The following is a 10,904-nucleotide window of genomic DNA, read 5'->3' on the forward strand; positions in this document are numbered from 1 at the left end:
ATTTGACTGGTCTCTCCACTTCCGATTGTCCACACCTGGTTCTACACTGTTTCTATTATGCACTTGGGAGCGGGGCAGTTTACTTCTAAGAGCAGGTTTTTGTACTCTGAGAAGCACGAGGTGCCCCTGTGTGAAGTCCATGATGGCTCATCTCAGATCCTCACCTTTAACGCTCTATACGGCTCCACTTCCTGTTTCCCAATAATCCCAAATAGTTTTCAATCTGAAAAATCCGAACAGGCCAGTGTGGTAGCACACACCTTTAACTCAGGAGACAGAGGACATGGGGTGTCTGAGAGTTCAAGGCCAGGATGATGGACATGGCCAGTTCCGAGCCAGTCAGGCCAACATAGGGAGACCCTCTCAAAAAATAGGAGCACTTTTAAGTTCTGGTGAAAACAAAGAGACAAGGTGAAGAAAAGGAGAGATGGGTTAAGAGCATTGTTGCTCTTGCAGGTGCCCTGTTTGCTATAAACTCAACATGCAGGCAAAAATGCATAAAAAGTGAATCAAATATAGAGAAAAGGTACTTTTAGGAAGATGTAACATCACAGTCTCTAAGAAATAGATACACATAATAATAAATACATAAATAAAGGATAAATAATAAATAAATAATAGATGCACATATAAACTGACATCACGTACCACAGGCCTTGACTGGCTGTACGGAACTGATGCACTTTAATGATGCCCTGTGTGTCTTTGGCGTGTGAGTGCGGCCATGGCACTTTATGAAAAAAAAAAAAAAACAGAAACCACCAGATGAGCCATAGTAAGTATTGGCAAGATTTACCTCTGCTAGCAGTGGTGCGCATGCGCGGCATCCACGCAGGGGGATGTGGTGGTAATGGGTTGAGGGAACCCTTATTCAAATCGGAAGTGGCCTAGAGTGGTCACATCCGCTCAGATCGTAAGGTAGTTCGCTTCGGCTATCGTTGCCAGGACAGCGTGGGTGTTTGGAATCTGAACCCTTGGAATTGTGGGTGTCTGTGGGCGGAAGTCGCGGGGCCCCGGCGTGCCGTGTGCAGAGCTGTCTGCGGCGCTCTGAGGTGAGTGAGTGCGGAGCAGGGCGGCCGCTGTGCTTGCTGAGCGCTGGTTTGTGCTGAGCGATGGCCGAGGCGGCTGCAGGAGGATGCCGTGAATAAAGTGGAGATCGATCGGTTCGTTTTCACTCTGTTCTTGCGGGTCTTCCGCGTCTGTGTTGTGTCACTCCGCAGTGTGCTCTCCTGTGGGATTTCACACCATCGTCCGTGAAGACTGTCATGCGAGGACCCTGGGGCCAGGACTGAGGGAGTGGGCGCTGCAGGCTCCCGGAACTCCTGGGTCAAGACCTTGAGGTGCCTTGTGACCCGCTCCGCCAGCGCCAGCGACTGGCTTAGGAGTCAGGCGAGCACCGGGGCCAGTGTAGGGCGCTTGCGAGGGAGACCGCGCTGCCTGCCTTCTCGTTCGTGCGGTAGTGTTTGAGTAGCTGGGAACTGGAGCCCTGGCTGATGATCAAACCCTGGCCTGCGAGGGGAGAAAAACTCCAAAGATTAAGAGAAAATGGGAAAATGAATTTACTTACGTTTTAGCCCAAATTGGGGACAGAGTGTCCTCCATCAATGTCAGCCTAAGCAGTATTAGCAGTAGAAGGAACTGAATGAAAGGCAGGAGATATATTTAGGTATATTTAATGTGGCACGCTCCGTCACCCGAGCTGAGACATAAGCCTTGGTGCTGGCCCAGAGACCAGATGTTCGGGTCATTTCCGGTCCCTCTATTATATTTCTTTTGTGGAGCTGGAGCTGAAAACAGAAAAAGGACTCAAAACAAAACAACAACAAAAACCAATCCTAATTCAATTACAATTGCCAGTTTGCATCACTATCGGTGTCCTTTGTAGATGCGAGACCTACCAGAGGTTTGGCCTGTGCTTGGGACCTGTGGATATGGTTAAGGATCAGTGATTGACAGTTAAGCAGAACGGTCCTGGAAAGAGGTTTTACAGCAGAAGCCTGGGTTTCTCCACCCAAACAGGCGAGGGCCAGCCTCATCAGTATGCCTATCGTAGAGACCAGTGAGGATGAAAAGCCGGTGAGGGAACTGAGTTCCCAGCACCCACTCTCACATGGTGCCTTTGAACTGTCTAGAACTGTTAACTGCTTCCTTCTGGCTTCCAGGCACTGCAAGCTTGTGGTGTATAGACACACAGACAGGCAATGCACTCATGCACACAAGCTTTAAATTATTTCTTTGGTTGGTTTTTGGTTTTTCTAGACAGGGTTCTCTGCCTAGCCTTGGCCTTCTGGGACTAGTCTGGCCTCAAACTCACAGAGATCCTCCTGCCTCTGCCTCTCCTAAGTGTTGGGATTACAGGCATGTAAAAAAATTTTTTTTCTGTAACTCCCAATGAGCTACTTTCTCCAACTAACCCCCACCTCTTAATTTTTTTTTTTAAGGGAAGAAAGAAAAGCAGAGGATGAAACTCCAGACATTGGTTACATTAAGCAGATGAGTCAAAGTGGCCCCATGTCTGTCTCTGGTCTGCAGATTTGAGGTTTAGGTTTAGAAATCAAGCATTATATATTAAAGGTGGAGTGGTGATACATGACTGACTTGTAACCTTAGCACTCTGGAGGCTGAGGCTGGAGGATGACTGCAACTTGGAGGCTAGGCTGAGGATGAAATAAGTTAGGAACTGGAGCAGAATAGAAGTCAGAGGCAAGAGCCGGGCGTGGTGGGGCACGCCTTTAATCCCAGCACTCGGGAGGCAGAGGCAGGTGGATCGCTGTGAGTTCGAGGCCAGCCTGGTCTACAAAGTGAGTCCAGGATGGCCAAGGCTACACAGAGAAACCCTGTCTCGAAAAACCAAAAAAAAAAAGAAGTCAGAGCCAAAGGGAAGGGAGCAGACATGATGCATCTTAGTAAAAGCAGTCTCTCCCCCCCCCCTCTCTCTCTGTCTGTCTCTGTGTGTGGGGGGGGGTGTGATTTTTTTAAAAAAATGTACTTTATGTATATGAGTGTTTGACTGCTTGTATATAGGTACAAGTGTGTGCCTGGTGCCCAGAGAGGCCAGAAGAGGAGATCTGATCTTCTGGAGTTACAGAAGTTGTGAGCCAGATATAGACGCAGAAGCTGAGCCATCTGCAAGAATGGCAATTGCTCTTAACCACTGAGCCATTTCTCCAGCCCGTCTCTTTTCATCCCTCCCTTCCTTTATTCCTTCCTTTTGACAGGGTATTCCTATGTACCCCTGGCTAGCACAAAAGTTAGTTTGTAGGCCAGTCTGACCTCAGGTGTGCCTGTGAACACTCCCTCTTGCCCCTGACCCTCCCAGCCCCTGCCTCTGGGGTACTGGGATTATAGGTCTGCAAGTGAAGTTTCCAGAAACCAAAAGCTATGCCTATGTTAAAGGTTACTCAAGGCTGATGAACCGGATAAGTGCTGGGTGTTTGTCGCGTTTGTATGTCACAGGTATGAGGTCTGTCTTTCGCTGTCCTCTGTCCCCTCAGCAGTTAGTTATTCAGTATCCATCTATGTGATTTACCTAAACAGCCCACTGGTGTCCAATGGCTGAAGGGCTAAGAATGCCACTGGAGAGTGTGCGAGGCCTGTGGCAGAGATTCCCTCAGCTTGTTGTAACCTGCCTACCTAACGGTCCCACCAGGGTTCGCTTTTTGTTGTTATTGCTTTGGCATCTGTGGGTTACGTGCGGGTTTATTTGGCTATGGGTACGTGCATGTGGACACGTGAACATGGAACTCAGAAGACAGTGTCCAGTCTTTTCCCCAAGCCCTCCCTCATTGGAGCATGGTAGTTGGATAACCTGTATCTGCTTCCAGACTGTGGTAACACTTGGTTCTAGAATAAACTGTTCCTATTCCCTTTGAGGTGAGAGGCGTGTTTTTGTGTAGCCAGCCACTCAGACTGGCTGACAAAAAAATTAGCCTCTAAAAGTTTGTTTTAATGCTGCTTCTAAGCCAGCTGTGGTGGAACACACATATATTCCCTGCACTGGGGGATGAGGCAGGGTGATCAGGATATCAAAAACCAGTTTGCGTTATGTAATGAGTTTAAGCCCAGCCAGGTCTACATGAGACCCTCCCTCAAAAAAAAAAAAGAAAGAAAAAGAAAAGAAGAAGAAGAAGAAAGCAACATCAGTGCTGCCTCCATGCTGGGATCTGCTGTTTAGATGCTTGTGTTAGGAGTTATTTGGGGTTGTGTGGAAATCAATAAATAACACTCCAGGGAAAATTTATTGACTGTCAAAAGAGCCATGATTTCAGGGTCCTGGGCATGCCAGTGACTGGGAGGCGGCAGTCTGTAACCTGGAGGCCTGTGTCCAGTCTGTAGAGGTCACTGAAAGTCATTGGTCTGAGCGACCATGTCCAGTATAGCTAGGTGACTCACAGACACAGAAGACATACATTGTCAGTGGGAGGAATGTTCACACCTGTAATCCCTACGGTTGCTAGGCTGATGGGACAGCGTCACTATGACCTCAAGGCCACCCTGGAGTATACAACTGAGCTCTCTGTCAGCCTGTGCTACAGAATACCTGAATAAAATGAACAGAATAAAAGGAGGAAAGGGTAGACTTTCAGAACAGAGGTCTTGGTCTTTGTGTATGCCTGAGTACTTTTTTGATAAGGAGGAAATTGTGGTCGTGAACTACAGGAATGTGTCACAAGAGAGCAGGCTGTGCGGTGCATCCGTACATTTGAACAGTGTCTAGAAGCAAGAAACTCTTGCCCTGGGGCAGTGTGTCACTTTGTGTAAGTCAGCTAGCTACTGCTCCCTTTCTCTTCCATTCGGTGGCCTGAGGTCATATCAGGGGACATCACAGCCTCGTGTGCCTCCTCTTAAGACACCAGGTATGGCCATGCCTCTGACATACAGCTGAAAAGACTGGTTAGAAAATAAACTCATAGCTTGCTGATATTTTAGTCATGTTTGCAACTTGCCAGCCAGGTGCTTAGGACTGACGGGCCTCATCCTGCATCAAATTCTCAGTGCACTGACCACCACCTCATCCTTGCTTTGTGTCACCTTACGCAATACCTTCCTGCCGTCAGTTAAGAGGTGGGAGGAAGAGTTGGACATTTCTGGGCTTTGTCTGCTCCTCGGTGTCTATATGATGACCTTCAGGTAGAACCTTTAGCTCCTCATGGGCAAATGCATGTTGGGTGAGTGACAGTATGGTCAGTGACTTCCCAGGGCTTTCTGCTGTCTTTGCAGGCCTCCCGGTGATGCTGAGTCATCCACACTGCCCATTTTCTCAACATAGCCAAGCTGGCCTCTGCCCCGCAACTCTAATGGGACCCTCCACATGCTCACCTACCTTCAGAGTCCTGAGAAAATTAGCAGCAGACTGAGAGTAGAAGCCATAGAGGACATGCCTACCGACATGAGTTTCCACCAGATGCCCAGAGGCTGGCAGCAGCAGAACAGGATGGATCGTGTGAGGTGAGGAGATGCCCCAGGTTCAACTTTTCATAGCTAGGTTGTAGCGACTGGAAGCAGAAGATGGCTTCCTGTTCCCAAGGCAACCTTGATTCTCAGCTCAGCGTGACAGGCAGAGGGCTGCAATCCCAGCCTCTCCTGGGGAATCCTCACTGGCAGGTCCATCGGGCTGCTTCTTACTTTAGGTTTGTCTGCCCACCTCTGGTTCCCAGGGGTGCTGGTTCTGTTCAATCCAGAGGACTGGCGGGACAGAGAGGTAGGGTGCATCCAAGTCTCGCTGGGTGAGCCAGAGGAAATTGTGTGTCTATTTATTATGGTAACGTTTGTGAAGTGCAAACTTCAGGGCCGGGGGGCTCAGGCACCTGTGTCTCCTCAGCTGTGTGTCCAGCTTATACATGGTAGAGCGTGGAGGAGTGGCCTCTTGACTCTCTCCCCACCTCCTCAAGGGAATGTTCCATGCCAAGGTAACAGCACCCTAGCATTTTCTTGACCGTATGTGTGTGCCTTTGACTTTCTCTCCCAGTTCATAGCTACACATCGACTCCTCAAAAGCTGAGTATCTTACGTTTTTGTTTTTTGTTTTTAAAGGAGAAAAAGCTTTAATGAGATTTGTCCATGGAGGTTTAACAATATAACAAAAGAGAAATATTTGTTCTCTAAATACCCCTGATCCCAGGCAAAAGATCCAAGATGGCGCCTGGAGATCCAAGATCCAAATGACAGGGGTGCCTTGGCTTCAGCTGTACTTTGAGGCTGTTGAGTCTTGGAAACTGTGAGATGTGTTGGCAGTCAACTCCACTTGGACTTTATATATCTTCAGTGTTTATCCACATGGGCACCCTAAAGTGAAACCTAAGCAGAACCTTTGATTTCCAAGAGTGGTAATGTCACCCGCTGCTGTGGACATTACTGCACATGTTGTGGTCATCAATAATTGGAAGGATGCTACATTTCAGTTAGAAAGTGGTTTAAAAACAAAAAACAAAACAAGCTAGGTGTGATTTAATAAAAATACTTGGTTAAATTTTGGAAATGCTCAGAATGCACAATTGGGGCCTGGAGAGCTGGCTCAGAGGTTAGGAACACTGGCTGCTTCTCCAAAGGTCCTGAGTTCAATTCCCAGCAAGCACATGGTGGCTCACAACATCCGTAATGAGATCTGGTGCCCTCTTGTGGCCTGCAGGTGTACATTCTGGGAGAACATTGAAAATACAATAAATAAATAAGAACTTTTTTTTTTAAAGTTGGGTGTTCTACCAAATACTCTCCTGCTGAGTTTTACACTTTGAAGTGATAAGAGATTGAATTTCCATACTAGTTATTCAGTGAAAGAGAATTTAGGAAGCCCATCAGTTCACAGGCAAATGGCTGGAACTAGAAAAGATTATCCAGAGTGAGGTAACCCAGACCCAGAAAGACACCATGGTCTGTACTCACTTTTAAGCAATATTAGCCATAAATTACAGGATAGCCCATGCTACATCCCACAGACCCAAAGAAGCCAAGGAGGGCCCATGGGAAGATGTTTGATTCTCACCCAAAAGAGGAAATATAATATACATCTGAAGTAGACGGAGGGAGGGAACTAGGAGAGGGGCTGGGAAGGGTAGCGGGTGGAGATTGGGTGTCAGGAGAGAGGAGGTTGGGGGGAGGACAGGGAGTGAGATGGAAATTGGTGGAGCATCTCTGGGATAGGGAGGCTGCAGGGAGTGCATAGAGGTGACCCTGAGACTCCTAGAAGCAGGAGATATGGAGCCCAAAGTCCTGTGGCCAGAAGGGACTTCTAGTGGGGGGGGGGGACACCACTCACCTATAAAAGCTTTGACTCAAAATTTGTCTCACAAGAAGTGTAGGGATAAAGAGCAGAGATTGAGGGAATGGTAAATCAATGACTGGCCCGACTTGAGACCCACCCCACTGGAGAGAGCCAACCCCTGACACTCTTATGATACTCTGCTTTGCTTGCAGACAGGAGTCTAGCATAGCTGCCTTCTGAGAGTCTTCACCCAGCAGCTGAGAGAAACAGACACAGAGACCCACATCCAAACGATAGGCTGAGTTCTGGGAGTTTTGTGGAGGAGTGGGAGGAAGGATAGAGGGAGCTAGAGGGGTCAAGCACACCACAAGAAGACCTACAGGGTCAACTAACCTGGGCCCATGGGCCTCACAGAGACTGAACCACCAACCAAAGAGCCTGCATGGGCTGGACCTAGACCTCCACACATAGCTAGGCTGCCTCATCTGGCCTCAGTGGGAGAGGATGTGCTTAGTCCTGCTGCAACTTGAGGTGCCAGGGTTGGTTGATACCCCTTGGAGGACTCCCCTTCTCTGAAAAGGAGAGGGGGACATGGGGAGGGGGAGTGGGAGGGTGGGGCTGGGAGGAGAAGAGGGAGGGGCTGGGATCAGGCTGTAAAGTGAGTAAATAAATAAACGAAAAAATGTTGTAAAAAACATTCAAACGTAGGCCCTCATTTAGAAATGGAAGAGTATCCTAATTTTTTAAAATTACATGATTTTAAGTGTATGGATGCTTGGCTTATATATCTGTGTACCGTGTCCATGCAGTACCCACAGAGGCCAGAAGAGGTGTCAGATACCCTGGAACTGGAGTTAACAACCAATTGTGAGCTGTCATGTGGGTGTTGAGAATTGAACCCCGATTTCAGGAAGCAAGAGCACTCACCTGAGCCTTCTTCTCTTAGCTTGAAGCTGAGTGTCTTAAAATAATGATTTTGTTTAAATTAAGTATGCTATTAAGATGATTTCATCTGTAATTAATATGGCTGCAATGGCTTTGTGGCTCCATTGTGTTTGCACTGGCCATCTCTGCTCTGGAGAATGATCATACTCCAGTTTTATTTTATTATTGCAAGAGCACTTCACATTGGTGACATGCCTGCCCTATTGCGTCCTGCCACACTTCACAGTGGTGACATGCTGCACTATTGTGTCCTGCCACTTTCACATCATGCTGGTCATCCCTCTCCTGTGATGCGAAAGTCATCACTGGATTCCGGCAGCAGCATTCCCCCCGCCCCCCAAGTCCTACCTCATGTAGACCTACCGGCAGTGCTTCTCTTGTGTGGTTTAGCAGCAGTTGTCGCAGAGGAAAGTGCCGCAGTCGTACCTGCCCATCAGGCTGCCTTTGTGTCACCAGTGCTGGCGAAGGCACATCCTCCCACCATCACATCTTAGAGTGATGGAAGAAAGACCAGCCTCTTACATTCAAAGATCTTCACTCCCCTGCAATTAATTACTTATGTGACAGTCTGTGACTCAAAACTGAAAAGTCCCCAGGCCCGCCCCAAATTACCTCCCTGTGACATGGATGACAACCAGTCTCCAGACATTATGGGTGTTTCTGTCTCCTCCCACACAGAGCCCTCTGCAGCTGGAGAGGCCCTGGCTTTTCCTGCCACTCCACCTTCATTTTAGTTCTCTTCCGGAATACGGTGTTCTCCACATACCAACTGAAACGTCTCACTTCCAGCTTTAAGTTGCTGTACTCTGCTTAGCATGACGGCCATTCCCAGGAACGTGCCCAACTTGCCCTTCCCAACTGTTTGCTTTGTATATAGTTCTAAAAATGTTTCTTTTTAGCCCCATACTTGGATCTTTATATTTACCATTTTGCAAGTCTGAGTTTCTCTGAGGGCACAAACTCATACAGCGTTGAATCCCAGGGACCCGAAACAGCTATTGACAGAATGACTTAGCAACTGTCATGCTGTTTAATTTTTGATAGAGAATAAAAAATAATCCATTTCTAGCCTCTTGGGGAGGGGATGACAGTATTTAATATGTGGCCAGTTATTTTTTTATTTATGCCCCAAAATACAATGGGAAATGGGTGTTTTGTGGAAAGCTTAATCTGGCGGGTGGGGAGGGGGTATCACTGAAAACACATGTCCAATTTCTCAACGTTAATTTACAGTATGTTGTTACAGAGACTGGTGTCCTTTGAGGATGTGACTGTGGACTTCAGCCAGGAGGAGTGGCAGCACCTGGACCCCGCCCAGAGACGCCTGTACCAGGAGGTCATGCTGGAGATCTACAGCCACCTGTTGGCAGTGGGTGAGCACAGCTGGCCTGCGGATCCAGGATGGGCCTTCTTTTCCTTATTTTCTTATTTCCAAATGTGGTAGACTACCTAGTCTTTTATGGGTTGGTTTTTTTTTTTTTTTTTTTTTCCTTCTTTTGTCTTGATGTCTCATTCCTTTTGGGATATTTGCATGTGTTGCTCTGTGCTGTCAGTAGTGAGTTTGACTCATGGAACATGCGTGGTAAAAAGCAAGGCCAACTCCCCCAATTTGTCCTTTGACTTCCACACACACCACAGCATGTGCAACACATGTATATGCACACATGCATTTACTATGTGTGTTGGGTGTGTGTATGTGTACGTTTTTATTTTATGTTTATGGGTGTTTTGCCTTCCTCTTATGTCCAGACACTGTGTGTGCACAGTGCTTGTGGAATCCAAAAGAGAGCGTCACATTCTTTGGAACTCTAGTTACAATTTAGCTGCCGTGTGGCTGCTGGAAACCAAACCTAAGTCATCAGTAAAAGCAGCAAGTGCTTTTTTTTTTTTTTTTTAATTTAATCTTCTTTCATATATCGAATCCCCACTGTAGTTTCCCCTTCCTCCTCTCCTACCAGCCCCTCCCCTCACATCCTCTCTCCGCAAATTCACTCCTCCTCCGTTTCTCTTCAAAAACAAAAAACAGCAGGTCTCGCCGGGATGTCAATCAAACGTGGTATAACAAGTTACAGTAAGACTACACAAGGCAGCCCATTAGGAGGAAAAAAGTCCCCCAAGCAGTCAAAAGAGTCACACCTACACAGGCTCCTGCTTGTTGATTCAGTCTCTGCAAGCCCCTGTGAGCCCTAGTTAGTTGGTTCTGTAGGCCATGTTCTTGTGGTGTCCTTGTCCCCTTTGGCTCTTTTTTTTTTTTTTTTTTTTTTTTGAGACAGGGTTTCTCTGTGTAGCCTTGCCTGTCCTGGACTCGCTTTGTAGACCAGGTTGGCCTTGAACTCACAGCGATCCGCCTGCCTCTGCCTCCCGAGTGCTGGGATTAAAGGCGTGCGCCACCACACCCGGCCCCTTTGGCTCCTACAGTCCTTCCTCCCCTCTTCTGCAGGATTCCCCAAGCTCTGCCTGATGGTTGGCTCTGGATCTCTGCACCTGCTCCTGTCAGTTACTGGATGAAGCCTCTCTGATTCCAGGCTCTGGTCCACCGGCAGAGCACATATCATTAGAAACCATTTTATTGAACTTTTTTTTCCAGTTGTGTTTGCTTCTATCCTGTGTCTCTGGACTAGCCAGCCTCTGGTTCCTGGCGCTCCCGGCAGTGTCAGGAGTGGGCTCCCTTTCATGGCGTGAGTCTCAAAGTTGCACCACCTTTACCCCAGCACATCTTGCAGGCAGGACAGATTTAGGTGGAGGCTTTGCGGCTGCG

The 10,904-nt window shown here is 47.8% G+C and overlaps 1 protein-coding gene across 1 annotated transcript in view; it reads left to right on the forward strand.

The window, feature by feature from the left end:
* The first annotated feature begins 819 nt into the window (after positions 1 to 819).
* LOC127191365 (zinc finger protein 260-like) overlaps positions 820 to 10,904 on the forward strand; it is a 52,606-nt gene continuing 42,521 nt past the window's right edge. Inside the window, exon 1 of the mRNA XM_051148434.1 lies at positions 820 to 1,052. The gene's annotated coding sequence lies outside the window, so the exon portion shown is untranslated. The remainder of the gene's footprint in view (positions 1,053 to 10,904) is intronic.

This window comes from Acomys russatus, chromosome 7 (assembly GCF_903995435.1).
Source record: "Acomys russatus chromosome 7, mAcoRus1.1, whole genome shotgun sequence".
Lineage (NCBI taxonomy): Eukaryota > Metazoa > Chordata > Mammalia > Rodentia > Muridae > Acomys > Acomys russatus.